This window comes from Ambystoma mexicanum, chromosome 11, assembly GCF_040938575.1.
Source record: "Ambystoma mexicanum isolate Mex_15411 chromosome 11, UKY_AmexF1_1, whole genome shotgun sequence".
NCBI lineage: Eukaryota > Metazoa > Chordata > Amphibia > Caudata > Ambystomatidae > Ambystoma > Ambystoma mexicanum.
In genome coordinates, this window is record NC_090934.1 from 1,468,306,660 (window position 1) to 1,468,330,486 (window position 23,827).

Sequence of the window (23,827 nt, forward strand, 5' to 3'; positions counted from 1 at the left end):
CATGGTCTGCTGGTGGTTGAGCATGGCAGATGATGATGATAGGTGATGGCTGGCTATGATTCTGCATGGTCTGCTGGTGGTTGAGCATGGCAGATGATGATGATAGGTGATGGCTGGCTATGGTTCTGCATGGTCTGCTGGTGGTTGAGCAAGAGAGATGATGATTATAGGTGATGACTGGCTATGGTTCTGCATGGTCTGCTGGTGGTTGAGCATGGCAGATGATGATGATAGGTGATGGCTGGCTATGGTTCTGCATGGTCTGCTGGTGGTTGAGCAAGAGAGATGATGATAGATGACGTCAGGCTATGGTTCTGCATGGTCTGCTGGTGGTTGAGCAAGAGAGAAGATGATGATAGGTGATGGCTGGCTATGGTTCTGCATGGTCTGCTGGTGGTTGAACATGACAGATGATGATGATAGGTGATGGCTGGCTATGGTTCTGCATGGTCTGATGGTGGTTGAGCATGGCAGATGATGATGATAGGTGACGGCTGGCTATGGTTCTGCATGGTCTGCTGGTGGTTGATCATGGCAGATGATGATAGGTGACAGCTGGCTATGGTTCTGCATGGTCTGCTGGTGGTTGAGCATGGCAGATGATGATGATAGGTGATGGCTGGCTATGGTTCTGCATGGTCTGCTGGTGGTTGAGCAAGAGAGATGATGATAGATGACGTCAGGCTATGGTTCTGCATGGTCTGCTGGTGGTTGAGCAAGAGAGATGATGATGTTAGATGACGTCAGGCTATGGGTCTGCATGGTCTGCTGGTGGTTGAACATGAAAGATGATGACGATAGGTGACAGCTGGCTATGGTTCTGCATGGTCTGCTGGTGGTTGAGCAAGAGAGATGATGATGATAGATGACGTCAGGCTATGGTTCTGCATGGTCTGCTGGTGGTTGAGCAAGAAAGATGATGATGATAGATGACGTCAGGCTATGGTTCTGCATGGTCTGCTGGTGGTTGAGCATGAGAGATGATGATGATAGGTGAGGGCTGGCTATGGTTTTGCATGGTCTGCTGGTGGTTGAGCAAGAGAGATGATGATGATAGATGACATCAGGCTATGGTTCTGCATGGTCTGCTGGTGGTTGAGCATGAGAGATTATGATGATAGGTGAGGGCTGGCTATGGTTCTGCATGGTCTGCTGGTGGTTGAACATGAAAGATGATGATGATACGTGACAGCTGGCTATGGTTCTGCATGGTCTGCTGGTGGTTGAGCATGAGAGATGATGATGATATGTGACGGCTGGCTATGGTTCTGCATGGTCTGCTGGTGGTTGAGCAAGAGAGATGATGATGATATGTGACGGCTGGCTATGGTTCTGCATGGTCTGCTGGTGGTTGAACATGAGAGATGATGATGATAGGTGACGGTTGGCTATGGTTCTGCATGGTCTGCTGGTGGTTGAGCATGAGAGATGATGATGATAGATGACGTCAGGCTATGGTTCTGCATGATCTGGTGATGGTCAAGCATGGGAGATGATGATGATAGGTGATTGCTGGCAACGGTTCTGCATGGTCTGGTGATGATAGAGTCTGCTTATGGTCGCACATGAGGGATGATGATGATAGGTAATGGCTGGCTATGGTTCTGCATGGTCTGGTGATGGTTGAGCATGCCAGATGATGATGATAGATGACAGTTGGCAATGGTTTTGCATGGTCTGGTGATGGTCGAGCATGCCAGATGATGATGATAGGTAATGGCTGGCTATGGTTCTACATTGTCTAGTCATGGCCGAGCATGGGAGATGATGATAGATGATGGCTGGCTATGGTTCTGCATGGTCTGGTGATGGTCGAGCATTCCATATGATGATGATAGAAGAACGCTGGCTATGGTTCTGCATGATCTGGTGATGGTCGAGCATGCCAAATGATGATGATAGGTAATGGCTGGCTATGGTTCTACATGGTCTAGTCATGGCCGAGCATGGGGGTTGATGATAGATGATGGCTGGCTGTGGTTCTGCATGGTCTAGTCATGGCTAAGCATGGGAGATGATGATGGATGACAGCTGACTATGGTTCTGCATGGTCTGGTGATGGTTGCGCATGGGAGATAATGATAGATGACGGCTGGCTGTGGTTCTGCATGGTCTAGTCATGGTTGAGCATGGGAGATGATGATAGATGACAGCTGGCTATTGTTCTGCATGGTCTGGTGATGGTTACACATGCCAGGTGATGATAATAGATGACAGTTGGCAAGGAGGGTGCAGGTGTATAAATAGAGACCAGTTGGGCAAAGCAGGGAGCAACAGTGAGGCCTGTATGGGAGAGACCAGCAGGGGACCCTTGTTAAAAGGAGGCAGCTGTGGTGGGACCAGAGAAGGAACCAGGATGCCGACAGATATCCCAGGAGAATTGCGGGACCCAAAGCAAGTGGGTTGTTTCCTTGCCACAGGTCTGGGAGCCTCTGTGGCAGAGATCAGGCAGCAGGAGCTGCGAGAAAGCTCGAAGAAGAGTGGACTCCGCCCGCGTCCATGAGCAAGTATTCAAGTTGCCGGCATGCAGAGGGAAACACATGGCAAGTGAGCGGGGCTCGAAATGGTGGACTTCCCGGCTTCAGAAGTGGGGAGGAAGCATGGTGAGCAGGAGACGCAGTAGGCCGGTGTGGATCGGGGAGGGCCCTCGAATAGCAGACCACGAATAAGTGACGATCCTTGAAAATCAAGTAAAACAAATGCATATTGAATAGGGTTCTGCGTGGTCTTGCGATGGTCGACCATGAGAGGTGATGATGATAGATGACGGTTGGTTATGGTTCTGCATGGTCTGGTGATGGTCGACCATGGGAGATGAGTGTGAGAGATGATGGCTGGCTATGGTTCTTCATGGTCTGGTGATGGTCGAGCATGGCAGATGATGATGATAGATGACGGCTGGCTATGGTTCTGCATGGTCTGGTGATGTTGAAGCATGGGAGATGACGATGATAGATGACGACTGGCTATGGTTCTGCATCGTCTGGTGATGGTCAAGCATGCCAGATGATGATGATGATGATAGATGACAGCTAGCTATGGTTCTGCATGGCCTGGTGATGGTCGAGCATGGCAAATGATGATGATAGATGACGGCTGGCCATGTTTCTGCATGGTCTGGTGATGGTTGAGCATGGGAGATGATGATAGATGATGGATGGCTATGGTTCTGCATGATCCGGTGATGGTCAAGCATGGGAGATGATGATAGATCACGGCTGGCTGTGCTTCTGCATGGTCTGGTGATGGTTGAGCATCCCAGATGATGATGATAGATGACAGTTGGCAATGGTTTTGCATGGTCTGGTGATGGTCGAGCATGCCAGATGATGATGATGATAGGTAATGGTTGGCTATGGTTCTGCATGGTCCAGTCATGGCCGAGCATGGGAGATGATGATAGATGAACGCTGGCTATGGTTCTACATGATCTGGTGATGGTCAAGCATGGGAGATGATGATAGATGATGGCTGGCTGTGATTCTGCATGGTCTGGTTATGATTGAGTATGCCAAATGATGATGATAGGTAATGGCTGGCTATTGTTCTACATGGTCTAGTCATGGCCGAGCATGGGAGTTGATGATAGATGACGGCTGGCTGTGGTTCTGCATGGTCTAGTCATGGCTAAGCATGGGAGATGATGATAGATGACAGCTGACTATGGTTCTGCATGGTCTGGTGATGGTTACGCATGGGAGATAATGATAGATGATGGCTGGCTGTGGTTCTGCATGGTCTGGTTATGGTTGAGCATGCCAAATGATGATGATAGGTAATGGCTGGCTATTGTTCTACATGGTCTAGTCATGGCCGAGCATGGGAGTTGATGATAGATGACGGCTGGCTGTGGTTCTGCATGGTCTAGTCATGGCTAAGCATGGGAGATGATGATAGATGACAGCTGACTATGGTTCTGCATGGTCTGGTGATGGGTACGCATGGGAGATAATGATAGATGACGGCTGGCTGTGGTTCTGCATGGTCTAGTCATGGCTGAGCATGGGAGATGATGATAGATGAACGCTGGCTATGGTTCTGCATGGTCTGGTGATGGTTACGCATGGGAGATAATGATAGATGACAGCTGGCTATTGTCCTGCATGGTCTGGTGATGGTTACGCATGCCAGGTGATGATAATGGATGGCAGTTGGCAAAGGGGGTGCAGGTGTATAAATAGAGACCAGTGGGGCAAAGCAGGGAGCAACAGTGAGGCCTGTATCGGAGAGACCAGCAAGGGACCCTTGTTAAAAGGAGGCAGCTGTGGTGGGACCAGAGAAGGAACCAGGATGCCGGCAGATATCCCAGGAGAATTGCGGGACCCAAAGCAAGTGGGTTGTTTCCTTGCCACAGGTCTGGGAGCCTCTGTGGCAGAGAGCAGGCAGCAGGAGCTGCGAGAAAGCCAGAAGAAGAGTGGACTCCGCCCGCGTCCATGAGGAAGTATTCAAGTTGCCGGCATGCAGAGGGAAACACATGGCAAGTGAGCGGGGCTTGCAATGGTGGACTTCCCGGCTTCAGAAGTGGGGAGGAAGCATGGTGAGCAGGAGACGCAGGAGGCCGGTGAGGATCGGGGAGGGCACTCGAATAGCAGACCACGAATAAGTAACGATCCTTGAAAATCAAGTAAAACAAATGCATATTGAATAGGGTTCTGCGTGGTCTTGCGATGGTCGACCATGAGAGATGATGATGATAGATGACGGTTGGTTATGGTTCTGCATGGTCTGGTGATGGTCGACCATGGGAGATGAATATGAGAGATGATGGCTGGCTATCGTTCTTCATGGTCTGGTGATGGTTGAGCATGTCAGAAGATGATGATAGATGACGGCTGGCTATGGTTCTGCATGGTCTGGTGATGTTGAAGCATGGGAGATGATGATGATAGATGATGGCTGGCTATGGTTCTGCATCGTCTGGTGATGATCGAGCATAGAAGATGATGATGATAGATCACGACTGGCTATGGTTCTGCATCGTCTGGTGATGGTCAAGCATGCCAGATGATGATGATGATAGATGACAGCTAGCTATGGTTCTGCATGGCCTGGTGATGGTCGAGCATGGCAAATGATAGATGACGGCTGGCTATGTTTCTGCATGGTCTGGTGATGGTTGAGCATTGGAGATGATGATAGATGATGGATGGCTATGGTTCTGCATGATCTGGTGATGGTCAAGCATGGGAGATGATGATAGATCACGGCTGGCTGTGGTTCTGCATGGTCTGGTGATGGTTGAGCATGCCAGATGATGATGATAGATGACAGTTGGCAATGGTTTTGCATGTTCTGGTGATGGTCGAGCATGCCAGATGATGATGATGATAGGTAATGGTTGGCTATCGTTCTGCATGGTCCAGTCATGGCCGAGCATGGGAGATGATGATAGATGAACGCTTGCTATGGTTCTACATGATCTGGTGATGGTCAAGCATGGGAGATGATGATAGATGATGGCTGGCTGTGGTTCTGCATGGTCTGGTGATGGTCGAGCATGCCAGATGATGATGATAGGTAATGGCTGGCTATGGTTCTGCATGGTCTAGTCATGGCCGAGCATGGGAGATGATGATAGATGAATGCTGGCTATGTTTCTGAATGGTCTGGTGATGGTCGAGCATGGGAGATGATGATGATGTTGGATGGCTATGGTTCTGCATGGTCTGGTCATGGCTGAGCATGGGAGATGATGATAGATGACAGCTGGCTATTGTTCTGCATGGTCTGGTGATGGTTACGCATGGGAGATAATGATAGATGACGGCTGGCTGTGGTTCTGCATGGTCTAGTCATGGCTGAGCATGGGAGATGATGATAGATGACAGCTGGCTATTGTTCTGCATGGTCTGGTGATGGTTACACATGCCAGGTGATGATAATAGATGACAGTTGGCAAGGAGGGTGCAGGTGTATAAATAGAGACCAGTTGGGCAAAGCAGGGAGCAACAGTGAGGCCTGTATGGGAGAGACCAGCAGGGGACCCTTGTTAAAAGGAGGCAGCTGTGGTGGGACCAGAGAAGGAACCAGGATGCCGACAGATATCCCAGGAGAATTGCGGGACCCAAAGCAAGTGGGTTGTTTCCTTGCCACAGGTCTGGGAGCCTCTGTGGCAGAGAGCAGGCAGCAGGAGCTGCGAGAAAGCCCGAAGAAGAGTGGACCCCGCCCGCGTCCATGAGGAAGTATTCAAGTTGCCGGCATGCAGAGAGAAACACATGGCAAGTGAGCAGGGCTTGCAATGGTGGACTTCCTGTCTTCAGAAGTGGGTAGGAAGCATGGGGAGGAGATGCAGGAAGCCGGTGAGGGTTGGGGTGGGCACTCGAATAGCAGACCACGAATAAGTAAGGGTCCATGAAAATCAAGTAAAACAAATGCATTTTGAATAGGGTTGTGCGTGGTCTTGCGATAGTCGACCATGAGAGATGATGATGCTAGATGATGGTTGGTTATGGTTCTGCATGGTCTCGTGATGGTCGACCATGGGAGATGAATATGATAGATGACGACTGGCTATGGTTCTACATGGTCTGGTGATGGTCGAGCATGGCAGATGATGATGACAGATGACATCTGGCTATGGTTCTGCATGGTCTGGTGATGTTGAAGCATGGGAGATGATGATGATAGATGATGGCTGGCTATGGTTCTGCATCGTCTGGTAATGGTCGAGCATAGAAGATGATGATGATGATAGAAGAACGCTGGCTATGGTTCTGCATGGTCTGGTGATGGTTGGGCATCCCAGATGATGATGATAGAAGATTGCTGGCTATGGTTCTGCATGGTCTGGTGATGATTGAGTATCCCAGATGATGATGATAGAAGAACGCTGGCTATGGTTCTGCATGGTCTGGTGATGGTTGAGCAAGAGAGATGATGATGATAGAAGAACGCTGGCTATGGTTCTGCATGGTCTGGTGATGGTTGAGCAAGAGAGATGATGATGATAGAAGAACGCTGGCTATGGTTCTGCATGGTCTGGTGATGATTGAGCATCCCAGATGATGATGATAGAAGAACGCTGGCTATGGTTCTGCATGTCTGGTGATGATTGAGCATCCCAGATGATGATGATAGAAGAACGCTGGCTATGGTTCTGCATGGTCTGGTGATGATTGAGCATCCCAGATGATGATGATAGAAGAACGCTGGCTATGGTTCTGCATGTCTGGTGATGATTGAGCATCCCAGATGATGATGATAGAAGAACGCTGGCTATGGTTCTGCATGGTCTGGTGATGATTGAGCATCCCAGATGATGATGATAGAAGAACGCTGGCTATGGTTCTGCATGGTCTGGTGATGATTGAGTATCCCAGATGATGATGATAGAAGAACGCTGGCTATGGTTCTGCATGGTCTGGTGATGGTTGAGCAAGAGAGATGATGATGATAGAAGAACGCTGGCTATGGTTCTGCATGGTCTGGTGATGGTTGAGCAAGAGAGATGATGATGATAGAAGAACGCTGGCTATGGTTCTGCATGGTCTGGTGATGATTGAGCATCCCAGATGATGATGATAGAAGAACGCTGGCTATGGTTCTGCATGTCTGGTGATGATTGAGCATCCCAGATGATGATGATAGAAGAACGCTGGCTATGGTTCTGCATGTCTGGTGATGATTGAGCATCCCAGATGATGATGATAGAAGAACGCTGGCTATGGTTCTGCATGGTCTGGTGATGATTGAGCATCCCAGATGATGATGATAGAAGAACGCTGGCTATGGTTCTGCATGGTCTGGTGATGATTGAGCATCCCAGATGATGATGAAAGAAGAACGCTGGCTATGGTTCTGCATGGTCTGGTGATGGTCGAGCAGGCAGATGATGATGATAGATGACATCTGGCCATGGTTCTGCATGGTCTGGTGATGGTAGAGCATCAAAGATGATGATAGTAGATGTCGGCTGGCTATGGTTCTGCATGGTCTGGTGATGGTAGAGCATCAAAGATGATGATGATAGATGACGGCTGGCTATGGTTCTGGCGGTGGGGCTACGCATATAAAACACCAAGCAGAAAGCACCTCCCTGAGCTCAAGGGGTTTGTTACGATTGGACCACCTGTACAGGGCAAGGAAACTGGATAGTGTCTGGGTGTCTATAAGATGAAAGGGTTCCATGTGTTAATATTCCTGCAAAAATATTGCCAAATTAAGGCATGGAACCTGCAGGGGACACCCTCGAAACCCCAGCATTATTTTAAAAGGAGCGGGGGACACCCCTGCAACCCACGCTCCCGCAAAACCCTAACATTATCCCCACCAAAAATATCGCCTATGGTCGTTCCCGATGACCATATATACAACAATATTTTTGGTGGGGATAATATTACCTGATAGCGATGAAAGTTGCATCACTAATGTTATATGGAGGTGAAGTCTGGGGACACCAGGATTGCAAACCTCTGGAGGTTGTTCAGAATGGTTAATTTAGACAACTGCTTGGGCTCCCACCCGGCTGCCCACGTGGTGCCTTAAGGGCTGATCTGGGACTTCAGGGTATCCATTCTTTAGCACAATCCAGGCTACTATCCTACGGGGCAAAGCTCAACTTAGGCTTTGCTGATCCTTTTAATGTGGTTTCAGGATTTTTAGACTTGGACGCCTCAGCGAGTCTGGTGAAACATGAGTGGTTTAGGACTGGATATAGCCTCAGGTAGGAGTTCTTTCTTGTCAGCAACTGGGGTCATCTGAGAGCTAGGCACATTAAAGGAAGTCGAGGCAAGCATTCTTACCTGGTCAAAGGGAAAGGCTCTTGAGTTAGAGCTGGTACATTCTAGATTTCCATCCTCGCTGGTTTGGTACAGTGACCTGAAGGCCTTCAAGTTGGGTCCAGGCTTCCTCACTAAAAATAAATTCACCTGCAGGCAGAAGGTTGCTAATCCTGCCATGTGTACACTTATTGTCTCTGTCCAAAAGGATGAGTTGGATGAAGGGGTCTGGTAAATGCTGGTGTAAGACGGGGTTTGATGAGGATCTGCTCCACTTTCTTTTTATTTGTCCATATTATTATGATGCCAGGAAGGAATGGTTGGAGCCACATTTCAGGAGTGATTATATTACGTCCATTAATGAAGCCATGTCCTTTTGTTTTGAATTCTGAGGATATTCCTTTTGTTATACAATTTGGCTGAATTTATGAAACGAGTTTTACATTTGAGACTGCATATTTTGCACAATATGGGTGAATAGATTAGTATGCTTCTGTCCACCCTGGCATATATCAAACTGTCTGTTATAAAACTTTCATGTTTGGAGCCTGAGAATTTAAATTGGGTTTTATGCTGCTGTATTTATTATGTTTGCTTGACTCGCTCTTTAATTGCTTTTGTAATGTTAATGGAGAAATACAAAATAAACTTTGATTGAACTCAAAGGCCCTGATTCATGGATTATTTGCGCCGTAAAAAACGGGATGTGTGCGCCATTCTGCCCTCAAATCCCTGTTTAACAAATAGGGATTTGCTGGCAGAATGGCGCACAAATCCTGTTTTTTTCGGCACAAATAGTCCATGAATCAGCACAAAAATGCATCGTCCATACAATAAAATATTATTAAGGCAAACATATTATATCATGTATTCGATTTGCATCATATTTAGTACGAAAATGTCTGAAAAAGTGTCCTCTAGATGGCAGCACTGATCTTGTATTTAATTGTGTAGCAAGGTCAGCGCTGACATCTAGAGGCTATTTTGGGGTATTTTCGGATAAACCCCATGAAATCAAAATTATTTAAAGAGGGCGGAAATTGAAATAATCTATTTTACTGAAATCCAAAAAGCCTAATTATACAACAAAAAGAAGAGGATAGAGAGTTTGCAAGTTGTTCCATGTCCATGTAAAAAGCACACGCAGCATTGTCTCCTTTCACCATGGACAGCAAATACCACAGACAACTCAAGATTCCCGCTATGACTTGTGAGGGATCCACCCAGAGCAAATCTTCTTTCTCATGTGGGGTTGATGGAATGAGTGGTAAGGCAGAGCATTAAGGATGACTTAATACGCTTAGGGATTCTGTAAGGAACTCACGGTGGCAACAGTAAAGACAGACACCAGTGATCACAGTTCAAGGGTGTTTATTAAACTGTATAGGTGGGTTGGAAAAACACCTAATCTAAACCTAAATCTAAGATGGCAGCAAGCATCGACCAACAAATGATAATAAGGCAGCTGGCGTCTTGTCAAATAAAAGGGCCTATACTAAGAAAAACCTATTGCCAATCCTTATGCTAAATACAAAAAGAGTGTGGCATAAGGTTCACAAGAAAGAAAGAAGTGTTCAGAAATGATAAGTCAGGATGTGGTAGCCTGGGGTCTCCATTCCCCACGTTTTGAGCACAGGATCGTCAGTGGTTAAGTCTCTTTTCTATGAAAAAAAGTCTCTTGCCTCTGAAAACCTGATGTGTTTGAAATAATAAACAAAAGTTCCTTTCCACATGTACGTTGGGTGATGGGTTTTCACCCCTGTGTCCCCCTCTTCCGGGCTCAGACCCCTCTCAAATCTCAGCCTCCGTCCATCGGGTTCACTACGGCTTTTCAGAACAATCTCACCTGTGACATTCACGAGTCTTAATGTATTTTTAAACAGTTCACTTTGTACACCCCTGTCGGGTTCACTTTCATCAACACCCTGCTCATTGGGACTTCAGTCTTCGCCCCGTTCTATCGGCATCCCTCCGTCGGGTTCACTCTTGCCAATTCTTTCCTTTCACACAATTCTTTCTCTTGAATTCACTATGCAGGATTCACCTCCCTTAGCTTTCCAATTATGTGCAGGTCAAAGACTTTCGACTGTACAGGGGGTTTTGCTAGACCGCTGTATGACCACTTGGTCCTTTTCCTTTGCGGCTCTAATAGGGCCGTCTGGTATCAGTAATTCAACAAGCACAGGCTCAACCAGAGTCTCTCGAGTGAGCACCCACATGGTGCCGGTCCCCTCTGCAGCTGGACTTTCCTCAATGTTCACAGTTCTTTGTACCTTTCATAATTTGCCACTTTGCGATTTTCATTCAACACAGTTCGGTTTCTTATCAATTCTCCCCTTGACTCACCGGCTGTGATGAACCACTTGGCTTTACTTGTATCGGGAGTCAAGGACGGTACCACAGTAGCAGGCATCTCCCTCTGTCCCGCTTATCAGTGTAGGCATGCTCTCTGTGTACTGTTGACATCTGCTGCAACACACTCTCGCTATTCTTTGCGGTCTTATGTTTCCTTCCCACATGCTTCGCAGTCCTGGGTCAGAAAAGGCAAGTTCGCTTCTCTCCTTGTCACCCCTTTGGTGCTCGACGCCTTTCTCGTCCTCTTAAACTGCCATGCTTTGATAGCTATCTCGTCGCGCAGTCTGCCTTGCTACGAATTGTGCTCTCGTGCTCTGCCTTTTATCCCTGTTGGGAAGGAGAAGGGCCAACACATAAGAAATGTTGCCTCAAACCAATCAGGCAAATAACAGTGCACACTAAAAAGGGGAACCATGAAAAATCCCTCAATTAATATTTCAATAAAGTAATCCTAAAGTGATTTCGGATAATCATTATTATATGTTTAATGAATAAACATGAACATTTTGCAAAAATTTCAACAAATTAAATTCATTATAGATGCACAGTCAGTATACATACCTCATGAATTTTGCATACAAAACTCCATTATCCATGAAGTGTTTGAATACAGATTATAATAGACCCACAGACTGTGACATAATTCACAACAACAAACAGCTGAATAATTCAATTAGAAGTAAACTAAATCAAAAGAGTTCATTTGAGTCCAAATTGTGGAATATCTTTCAAGATTGATCCTGAACTGTGTGTAGTTCTGCTGACACTACACGTTTCAAGTCTGTGACTCTTCTTCAGGTCTGATGGACTCAAATATCTAAGATTAAAGGAATAGTAGTCTTAATTCAGTAAGGCTTAGATCACAAGAATAATAAATATCAGTATTTTGTCATTATTGGGCTGGGCGCAACCGTACAACTGAGGAGGAGATGCTTACTGAGCTTGTAATAGTATTAACGAGGCGCACTTCAATAGAACTGAAAAAGTCCCTGGCTGTGGGACAGCCCCGCTTGGGCTTGATATTCTGAAGCTTTCTTGCCAGTCAAAAATTGAAATGATAGTGTAAATGTGAAGGAGTTACACATGGTCATTCGCACTGATCTACAAAATATTGTGGTTATGCAACGACTCACGCTGGATTGAATGCCACTTACTTAGATTGACAAATAATTCTCAGAGAAAGAAAATGGCTGGATGGATACAGTGTTCCCGCTCAATGACTGGAATATAAAGGGAAATGATCACTCTTTGAACTCTGTGGATATACCGCTACAGAGTTATTAGACACATCTGTCCGATACAGGGGTAGCTTACCTATGTCTCAGTTATGGCGAATTCCAATGGCGAAACGCGGGCGCGAGAAGCAGCAAACAAGCGGCCTCGCATCCCGCAATCGCCATATATTCTGGTGATCACACGACTTACCCGAGCGGTAACATGATCCGCTCATGTCATGTGATCATCAGCGCATCAAGATGTAAACAGTCTATTAAAGTAAAAGTGCTATGATCTAGTGTATGGAACAAGAGTCCTCACTTTTCTCTATGTACACTCAAAGTTAATCTGCTAAACAGGGTAAATTATGTACATTAACTAACTGTTCGAATGCAAGTGGTACTACCGGTCCTAGCGTAAGTCGATTACACAATTGGTAGGTTTGTTAGACTACATGAGATTATTGAGAGCAGCTCAACCGTGTTAAATATACCAAATGCCAAAATTAATAAATGCATCTGTGAATCGACACCCAACAAAACCTTTGGATTACAAGGCCCATTACGCATTTAGGGTCAATTTCTACACCATCATATGATTAGGGTGTACATGCATCTTGCATGTTCATGTGTATATTCAAGTTCAGGTAACACACCTTATCCAAATTCATAATACAATGATAATGGAAATTGAAACAGACATCCTTAGCAGACATCAGAACCTCATTTAACTCTTTCATAATGATTCACCATTATGAAAAGCACCTTTTTCAAGTTCATAGCACGAAACAAAGATAGAAATGAAAGCAATCAACTTTAATAGGCATCGGGACTTTGTTGATCATTGACATAATGACTCCCCATTGTGAATAGCTGATACAGTGAAGTATAACATCGAATTGAAACATTTACATCCCATAATCTAACCTTAACATATCTTTGAGTGTCAAATGATACCCACTTGGAGCATTAAGTCACCTTACAGCATGATGGTGAAATGGACATCTCCATAGTTAACATATTGCAATGCATATTAAACAAGCTTGAGATGCCCATAGTACAGATATAATACAAAGTTAACCCATTCGCTATGGCGGGTAGCTTTGTGTGCCTATCATGCTCATTTCCATTGATGATATAATCACCCTTTGGGTGTTCTAGGTTTGTGAAGACTCACAGGTTTTGATGGGCAAATCAGATAAGTGGAGACTATCTCCAGCGTAATAAAAGATCATGGCCTCACCCATTCTCGTAATAAATCAAGTCGGTGTTGTTCACAGGAAAATGTTCCGGAATCTTAAAGAAAACAAGATAAATCAAAGTCTGTGTTCATTCCTCTCGGTCTCAAAGCATCCAAGCGATCAATCTAATTAATCTCTTTTTGCAATAATAATTTAGTTAAGTCACCTCTCCTGAGTGGTTGTGACAGTTGTTCCAATATTACAAACTGCATTTGTGATATTGTGTGTTCTCTCCTTGTCGCCCCTCTCGGCTTGTGCCGTCTTTCTCTTCCTCTTGAACTTCCGTGCTTGGATAGCTCTCTCGTTGTGCGGTCTGCGTTGTTCGTAGTGTGCTCTCGAGCTCCATCTTTTATCCCTGTGGAGAAGGGAAAGGGCTGTCAGGTGTAGGTGCTTCTGGTCAATTGTCTGACTCTTCCTGACCCTTGTGTTAGGACAAGTCAGGTAAATGGCTCTGGTGTTAGTCCTTTGTCTTTTGTAATGGGCGAAAGTGTTTGTGTCGGAAAAGGGGGGCGGTAGAGTTTCTGAATATCCTACGTGGTAGGCTGGGGAAAAGGTGTTAAAGGAAGGGGGATACCCCGTCTGACCCGGCGGTGTCCCACTCCCTGAGGACCCTCCCATCCAGGTGATGCTCCCTCTCTGGTCCACCCCCAGGAACTGGATCCAATAGCGATGGTCGTGTCCTGACCACCTGAATGACAGATCCCTGGGGACAAGCGGGTGAGACACCTTCAGGTTTCTCACAATTCACTTCACACAGAGAATGAAACAAAGAGAAAGGAGGCATGCAAGAAAACCCATCAGCACTGTATTGAGGTCCCAAGAATACACATTATTTAAAGCAAACTTTTAACCGCGCTCTATGATTCATGAAATGGTACCAAGAATACATGAATTGGCCCAATTAGTGGAAGGTTATTCAGTACTAGTTATGATCTTTGCATTCTGTAGCAGGCAGTTTTCCCATTTTAAGTTCAGTATCAGAATGCAGATGGTAGGGCGCCAGTGATCATCAACCAGGATGGCTGAGTTTGGTATGCAAAAGCCCTTATTAAGCACAAACATCCACCTTGAAAAGGCTTCATGGCGCTGAACAAGCAGGTACAGAGTGACCCAGCCCCAAAACAGCAGAAGCCGTCCTGCCTCCCCCTCTCCCCCTAACCCTCCGATCCATCAGTGAAACCTACAGGCTGGACACAGAAGTCTTTAGCTTATACCTGAAATCTAAGTGATTTTCAATGGACCCTGACCTGTGGGTAAGGGCAGCATGCACCAAGAACAATTTCCTCCACCCACACCCTTTACCAGTCTGAACTTCGGGACGGACAGCAAGTTGGTGGAAGCAGGGCGTAACCTTCTCCCAGGAACATACCGAGCCAGTTTAGCACCAAGAAAGACCTGTGTGGGAAACACCAGAGCTCTGTGGACAATACAGAGTGCCTTGAATTGTATGTGTTCCTCTGGGGTGATGTGATCTCTCCTCTCAGCTTAGGCAAACCCAGATGAAAAGCATCGCAGAAATCAAGTCTGCTTGAAATAGAAGCATTCAGGATCTGGACTTTGTGTGGGAAAGCAAAGACGTCTAGAAGAAGCCTTCTTAAGCACCGAAGGCGGAAGCAACAGGAACTGGAGACCTGACTATCTAAAGACAGTAGGTCCTAAACTCCGGTAACACCCACACAAACCCTGTGTTGTCATCCGAATTCTGGTACAGGACTGTTGGATGAGTAGGCAGATAGTGTGTAGGGCTGTGCCGTGGTGTGGCGGTCTGGATCCTGTGGCCTGAGCTACCTGTGACAAACTAGCCTCAATGAGATGCGGAGTTTAGCAAAGGAAGACCACCAGCTGTGCGCAAGCCTGAAAGTGGCCAAGGGCTCATGCTCCAGGGTTATGGGTGGGAGAATTGAGAGCCAGGAAGCAGTGTGCTCGGCCCTGTCTGGAAAACCGTAGAGAAGCTCAGGAGAAATGGAGGACTCCTGCACCACGCTACCGCGCTGTGCGCCCCCTGAAGCCACGCCGCCCTGCTGGGCGCCCTGAAGCTACACTGCCCTTCTGTGCACCCTGACGCCATGCTGCCCTGCTGTGCGCCCTGAGGCCACGCTGTGCTTCTATGCACCCTGAGGCCAAGCTGCCTTGCTGTGCACCCTGACGCCATGCTGCCCTGCTGTGCGCCCTGAGGCCACGCTGCCCTTCTGTGCACCGTGTGGCCAAGCTGCCCTACTGTGCACCCTGAGGCCATGCTACCCTGCTGTGCGCCCTGAGGCCACGCTGCCCTGCTGTGCACCCTAAGGCTATGCTGCCCTGCTGTGCACCCTGAGGCCATGCTCCCCTGCTGTGCACCCTGAGGCCACGCTGCCCTGCTGTGTGCCCTGAGCCCATGCTGCCCTGCTGTATGCCTGAGGCCATGCTGCTCTGCTGTGCACCCTGAGGCCATGCTGCCATGCTGTGCACCCTAAGGACACGCTACCCTGATGCGCACCCTGAGGACCCAGTGCCGTGCTGTGCTCCCTGAGGACATGCTGCCCTGATGTGCGCCCTGAGGCCACGCTGCCCTCCGGTGCACCCTGAGGCCATGCTGCCCTGCTGTGCGCCCTGAGGCCATGCTACCCTGCTCTGCGCCCTGAGGCCATGCTGCCCTACAGTGCGTCCTGAGAACATGCTGCCCTCCGGTGCGCCCTGAAGCCACGCTGCCCTGCTGTGTGCCCTGAGGCCACGCTGCCCTGCTGTGCGCCCTGAGGACACGCTGCCCTGTGCCATGCTGCTCTGCTGTGCGTCCTGAGGCCACACTGCCCTGCTGTGCACCCTGAGCCTATGCTGCCCTGCTGTGTGCCCTAAGGCCATGCTGCCCTGCTGTGCCCCTGAGCCATGCTGCCCTGCTGTACACTCTGAGGCCATGCTGCCTTGCTGTGCACCCTGAGCCCATGCTGCCCTGCTGTACTCTCTGAGGCCATGCTGCCCTACTGTACGCCCTGAGGCCATGCTTCCCTGCTGTGCGCACTGAGGCCACACTGCCCTGCTGTGCGCCCTGAGGACACGCTGCCCTGTGCCATGCTGCCCTGCTGTGCGCCCTGAGGCCACGCTGCCCTGCAGTGCGCCCTGAGGCCATGCTGCCCAGCTGTGCGCCCTGAGGACATGCTGCACTGCTGGGCAACCTGAGGCCACGCTGTCCTGCTGTGCGCCCTGAGGCCACCCTGCCCTGCTGTGAGCCCTGAGGCCATGCTGCCCTGCTGTGCGCCCTGAGGCCATGCTGTCTGCTGGAAGTAGCCACGGGTCAACTGGTGCAGGTTGGTTGCAGCTGGGGTGACCCAGAGACTGAAAGCTGTCAGACATGAAGAAAGAATCGAGAACGTGTTGTGCTTCCCTAAGTGGAGGCCAGGGGCCCGGAGGAATAGCACACACATTGCTCTGGTTATCCTGGGGGAAACATTCACTACAGGGGGAAATACTGCACACATTGGCTGAGCTGATTGATATGATATGATATGATATGGCATTTATAACGCCCCTATACACAAGTGTTTTGAGGCGCGACGAGGCAAGGGAGGGGGAACAGAGGGAAGACAGACACTGATCCTACTAGGCCAGGTGTCATTCAGATCACGCAAGTGCATGGGAAGGGGAAAGGAGGGTAAGTGCGGGTGGAAGGGGGAGAGGACAGTGCAGTGCATGGGATAAAACAATAATAAACAGTTAAAGTACGGCCAGCAGGTGGCAAGTGAAAGGGTCAGTGCAAACGTCCGGTGTCAAGTGCTGGAAGTGGGACCGTAGGGATACAGAAAACAGTCACCAAGTGCGGGGGTAGCCAGGAAGGCAGTGCAGGAGTGCGACTGGCGGGGGAGTGGATCTGGACCCGAGATCAGAGGGTGGCCAGGCAACCAGTGCAAAGTCAGTGTCAGCCAGGAAATGAGCAAGGCAGAGGAAGAGAAAAAGCAGACGCAAAGAGAAAGGTTTTGAGGTGTTTCCAGAACCGAAGATGATTCTCCTCAAGTTTCAGGGATGCAGGGAGGCTGTTCCAGAGGGAGGCACCAGCCAAAGAAAGAGATCTACCACCAACTCGTTGCTTGGAGAAGTGACTGACCCTGAGGGATTTGGAGGCAGATGAGTGAAGAGCTCGAGAAGGAAGGTATTTAGGAAGAGAGAGTTGATTATTTGCAGTTTGCTGTTACAGGAGCATCCGACAGTTGATTGGAAACTGGCATTTGGCAGGGCACAGCTCATGTGGCTGGATTGGGAGGCCCGCGGGGCCAGTGACAGAGGGGTGTACTGCCCCTTCGGGGTAGACTCTGCATTCCTGTCAAGAGTACATTGGAAACTTAGTGAACCACTAAATATGCCGGCTGGTGACCCAGTGGGCACTTTCTCTGAACATTGACCTGGTAAGGGGCAATTCCTCTCTGATGGTGCCTGCCCTCTCACTGAGCTGGCAAACAGGCCTGGTGGGTTGAGGGGTATGCAACAGTCAAACAAAAAAGGCTGCACAACACAAAAACTCTGGGTATGGAGATGTGACTATGGGACCCTCAATGCTGAAAAGGAAGGGCACACTACAACCTTTGGATCAAAATATGGATGTTCTTACTATGTGAGTGGAACCGTGCCTTTATAGCATTACACAGCTGTGTGGTTGAGTGATGGAAGCTGAAAAATGTGTTGGAGATGTGGTAGATGTAATCCATAAGGTGTGTAAGGACGCAGAAGTAAGGCTCGGACACAGAGGTGGCACAGTTTGGATTACAGACTTATATTAACCAGAAAAAGGGTGGAAAAAATGACTGCTCTGTCCCTAAAGCTAGGAGGGGGTTTCTCTGCCTCAAAGAGAGATAATGAAAATGTCAATTCTTATTCCTTTGGTTGGTCCCTAGGTCTCCAGCCGCCTTCGCGTTCCCCTTTTTGTGGGCATTTGCTCCGCCAGTCTCTGCTCCCTTCTCACGCTACGTTTTTGGTTTCCGATGGCTCGCTGGGCTTTGCAACGGCCATAGGTTTGTACGGGAAACCTGCGAAGCAGCTCCTTCTCCCTGCACTTTGTGCACCCGTTCAACTCTGTGCACAGTGTCTCTTGATGTGGTCCCCTGTTCGCCAGGTCGGTGTCTTCTGGGTTTCCTCGTCAGCGGGTGCCTCGCTCCCTGTCGGTTTCCCCCTGATATTTTCTATTTCCTTTTGACAAATCAAATGCCTTGAAAGACTAGACTGTTCATTCCAGTTCTCTGGAGTGATCTTCATACTCCTGGTCATCTTCTTCTTCTTCACAGTACTTGCATTGAAGTCATATGGAAAGCAGTTTGTATTTTCAGCGGTGTTAGGTCTAACACACTAGGTTGGTTGACCTTACAACAAAGGACATTGGCACAGGGAACAGGGAACGAGAGTTTGGCTTGAGGAAAGAGGAGGATTTAACAAAGTGCAGGTATGCCACGTTCTCTGGGAAGGGTCATCCCTAATTCCATAAGGGGGTTCTTCTTCCATATGACCCTACCCTGGTGCACCACCCCAAGAGGGACTATTGTACTGTGGACGCACCACCCAGGTCCCATGGGAAAGCTCTCCCCCTAGGGGAGAAGGGACGACATCCACAGATTCATCACCGGTGGAATAGGAGGTTGCCAGAGTGAAAAAGGACTTAGTGTCAGCCAAAGTAAAGATGGATGACCTGAGTCTAGCACACAGCATAATACTTTATGATTATTGGTCATCCAGCGGCACCAGTACAAGATTACATGGAGCTTTATTTGGAAAAAGTTCTCCCTAATAAAGATGGCCAGCCAGTGATTTCCAGTCACTTTTCTTTCAATTCGATTAAGAGGGACCACCACTCACTGGTATCAAGACCTGCACCAGGTACACCGCCTAGACCCACAATTTCCCATATGTTTAACTACAGGGACAGTGATCTCATCCTCAGGGCAGCATATAATTTGATAATGCAACAATCCCAATGTGACTTCAGTCGAGGAGGTGCATAAGAGACTAAGCAGGAATGGAGCACTATATCAGATGCTTTTCCCATCAAAGTGATGGGTCATGGATCAGGATAAGGCTTGGGTTTTACCCAATGGACGAGGCTGTTGCAGGGACTGTGCATGGTGTTCGACCACATCGTTGAATGCAGAAAAATGTACTTCTTTCCTATGTGCCTCGCCAAATATATAAACATTTAACAACTGTTCTTCCTTTTACCAAAAATAACATAATTACATCAATTAGTTAAATTGCAAGCACCTTTGAAACATATTATTTGCACCTAAACTAACTTAATGGTTCTGAGGAATTCAATCATCCCCACGGCGGGTGTGAACTGCCATGTACTTTTTTGATATTTTTTAAGAAAATTGAATGAGGGTAGATCAACCTCAGAAAATACGTGGGGCCAATGTGCACGCATTTTCCTATGCTGACCGCACAACACAAACATAGACCTGTGTACTCTGGGTGTGCACAGCCTACAGGTACTGCACACCCTCCCCCGTCCCATTTAGTTGGTATGTGACAGCCAGGGGTACATGAAAGCACCTCAGGAGGAGGGCCAAACCTTCCTCCTGCCATGGCCAGCCAAATAAAGTATGAAAGGCTCCATGGATCCGCCCTGCTCACTGTCAGTTCTTTTGGTGGCAGCGCATACTGATGAGAGTTAATTGAAGCAGGCCTGCGAGAGGCCTGGTCACAGAACTAACAAAGGGCAGGAACACCAACATCCCTTTGAGATGCATCTGTGTCAACCTGAAGCCAGCACCCACCGCAAAGGATCAATGAGAGTGAGCTGTCATGTCTGGTACATGTCTTTACAGCAGGCAACCCCCATAGGGAGACCCCATTCAGACGGTACGAGTATGTGATTTGATGGAGACAGAAAGTCTGTTCTTACCACAACTTCAAGGGAAACCTGCGCTTTGATCGGGAACCACACAGAGCTCCATTAACCAGTACATGATGTCACCCCTTTAACTTTCCAGTTGCAAAGCACTCTGGTTATGACTTCATGCATATAGGAGATTGCTGGTGGGGACCCATAATTGGTTCCTTATTGTAGGGTTAGCCGGCACCAATCACTGGGGCCTATTTGGCCTTAAAAGAGGGTTGAGCCCCTCTTTTGGCAGAGCATCGGAAGGCTTCACCAGGAGTAACAAGAATAGCTCGTTTGGACCTGGCAGACGGTACAGTCTGCTTTACAGCTTCCGCCAGTGAAGGAAGAACAAGAATTCCAAGAGGGAAGCAAGATCTCCTCCCTAAAAATCTCCCACGGATCCGAGGGAGATACTCAATCCAGAGGACCCTCTAGCAGCTACAGAACCGGTAACCAGCCAGTACATAGCATGTACTTCTAGGCTCTGCAAGCAAGCTTCCTAGGTGGGAAGTGCCAGAGAGTCTCTGAACTAAGAGAAGGACAAGGCCGTTGCCTGCAACACTCCCCTAAGCTTTGGGCCATCTGCCTTAAATTGTGACACAAGCCCAGTGAAGAAACTAGGAGGAGTGCACCGACAAGCATCAACCAGTGTCTGCCTGAAAGGACATTTTTGACATTTCGCCTGATACGTGCAGCTGTCTCCCGTCTTGAACTCTGTCGCAGAAGTTGCAAAGCTCCCTGAAACCGAAACGACCCTCTCGAGCACCAAGAACTTCTTCTAACACAAGGGACATTGTGGTTCTATCCCCCAGATTCTTCTTCCAAGGCCCCTAGTGGGTTTTTATGCCCCCTTGCCCCCTTGGTGCAGAAACCAATTAACCTTGAAAAGTTAAGGCTGATTGCTTTACCGACTACCCTCCTGTCAGTATCCAGAGTGCATCCCTTTCCTTCGTGAAACTGTCTGTCCTCCGTGTTCCTTTACAGGGTGGGTTGTATTTTGTAGTGTGATAGAACTGTATGTTCAATTAATAATAAAGTAGATATGTGTATACAAACTGGGTTGGATAGTCCCTTTTATCATTGGGTAATAAATGTATTTTCCCTGTGTTGCAACTAACCAACGATCCATGACCTTGCAGAGATGAGCCTGCCGTTCCATCCATGTTACCAAAATTGGACAAGCAGGTTTATAATTTACTTGTGTTTCCAATCTGTTTGGATCCCTTCTGGGGCACTAGATGTGTGGGGCTGATTGATGGTTTTGAAACCGATATTCATCCCTGGACCACTGGTGCCCCGGAAGTTGATTCGTCACAATGGTTTCTTCTATTTGTGATGTAACTCATCTCCTTTAAGTGCAAACGCCATGCTCTGTGCATCACCAATACCGCCAATGCTTTTGAAATGATACAAAGTTACAGCCTTATGGGTAACTGCACGAATAGGAAACAGTGTGGAAAGAAAGGCGAAAGCTGACCTTTTTATGGACTGATGTCCCAAGTTTGGTGTAGATTGTAAATAGGCAGATAAGAAGTTTTGCATACATTGATTACGTGGTGCAGTTAGTGTAATTCAGCCAGAAGTATCACAATCATTCTTGTATTATCAAGACTTTTAAGATGGCTTCACATTCCAAATAACATTATTTTTAACAGGTTGCACTGAAGTTGTTTTTTTAATCATTAGTGTTACCTGGTGGGTGTGCGCCCATAGGTGAACACTGTTGTAGTAAATAGGCTTTCAAAGCACAGCATATTTCCTGGGTACCCCCCACACCCCCAGGCCAGGATGGGCTGGCGCTTCCCCCTTTGTACCAATAGAAGTCCTGCAATATCACTGTTTTGGAATGAGGTTGTGTCTAAATTGAAGAGGCTGCTGGTGTTGATGTCCCGGCATCCCTTATACTGTGTTAGGTTCCAGGGAGCAAGTCCCTTAGAGGCTACATAGATCATGGCTGATCACAAGGCATCAAATAGCCTTGAACTGGGTGGGCACTTGTGTCCTAACATGGCAGAACTGGTACAGCCAACTTGTATGTTGTAATGTTCCAGAAGACACCGTCAGAGAACTAGTGACGATGGTAGCAAAGCCCGGGGATGACTGCGTAGGGTTCACGTTCCTACCTCATGGACGCGGATGGTGGTGATATGTTGCCTTTTAAGTTATGGGAAATGCACTGTGCCACTGGCCTGCTCATTGTCGGGGTCGATCGGTCATGAAGTGTATACACTCTAGCTGATGATTTTGGCTGTGACTTGTCAAAATGAATGTTATTGCACTCATCAGAGTGGTAACTGTAGCACGCACGCTGATGTCTGTGATTTATATATATGTAGCCATTCCCCGAACAGGTTCTGTAGACAATCATGATAACACTGATCCTGTAGGTCACTTTTCCGATTTGCTTATCACTTGATGTGCTTTGCACCCTGAAGTAAACTGCACTGAGAATGGGCGCGTGTGGCTGGCCGACATATTGCAAAGCAGGCGTGGAGGGGAGGCGAGAGTTGGTGTGCTGCTGCATACTGGGACCTTCTGTGCTCTCTCCCCATCTGTCGCCTCACCCTGGCGTGGTGCAGTTGGATGAAATGCAAATATCTTAGAAACCGTGCATCCTGGGGCCAGAACCTCGAGTTTTGTTCCTCGTGTCGGGACCGGCCCTTCTACGACCACATTGATGTTTCGCCGTAATGTCCGGAGGGTCCTAAAGGGTAATTATGCAAAATGTGTGGACTAGTTCAAATCTGAGGGCTCAGTGAGGGCACAGTGAGGGCTCAGTGAGGGCACAGTGAGGGCTCAGTGAAAGAATTCCGACTGAGAAGTTAGCAGTAGAAATTCAAAGTAATGGCATGTGAGCAAGCAGGTGGCCGGGACTGAGACAAGTGCACAATTTTTACCTATTGTTCTGAAACATTGTGCTGTAAAATGCAACCTTTTAACCCATTATTAACCCTCCCACCTCATAGCACCGGCTTCCCTAACTCGTAGCTCGGGTGCAGCTCCATTGCCACACTTGCTCACTCTCACTAATTTGGGGCAGCGGTATTAATACACCTCTACTGAAAATCACAGGCCCTGCCGACCTTAAATCATTTACATAGACCCCCCCCCAAGCCCGCACCCCGCCCCTAAGGTTACACTCCCCTGCTTGCACTGATCTGTTCATAAACCGAAAACACTCCACGGTGCCCACACCAAGTTCTTCATGAACGCTATCACAAACACGCATTACACCTTTCACATAAGCAGCAGTGTGCTGTTAGCACACACGTGGACTATGACTACACACAAGCTGATCTTCCCAACACTGTAACGAATGCACCACCAGAGCACACAACTACGTACACGCCACAACAAGCCTTCACAAACCAGCCGTTGGTGTGCATGCGAGCCCACTGCTGTATGGCGGCTCAAAGTACACACCGCCCACAATCACACAACATCAGAGTAAATACCTTGCGTGAC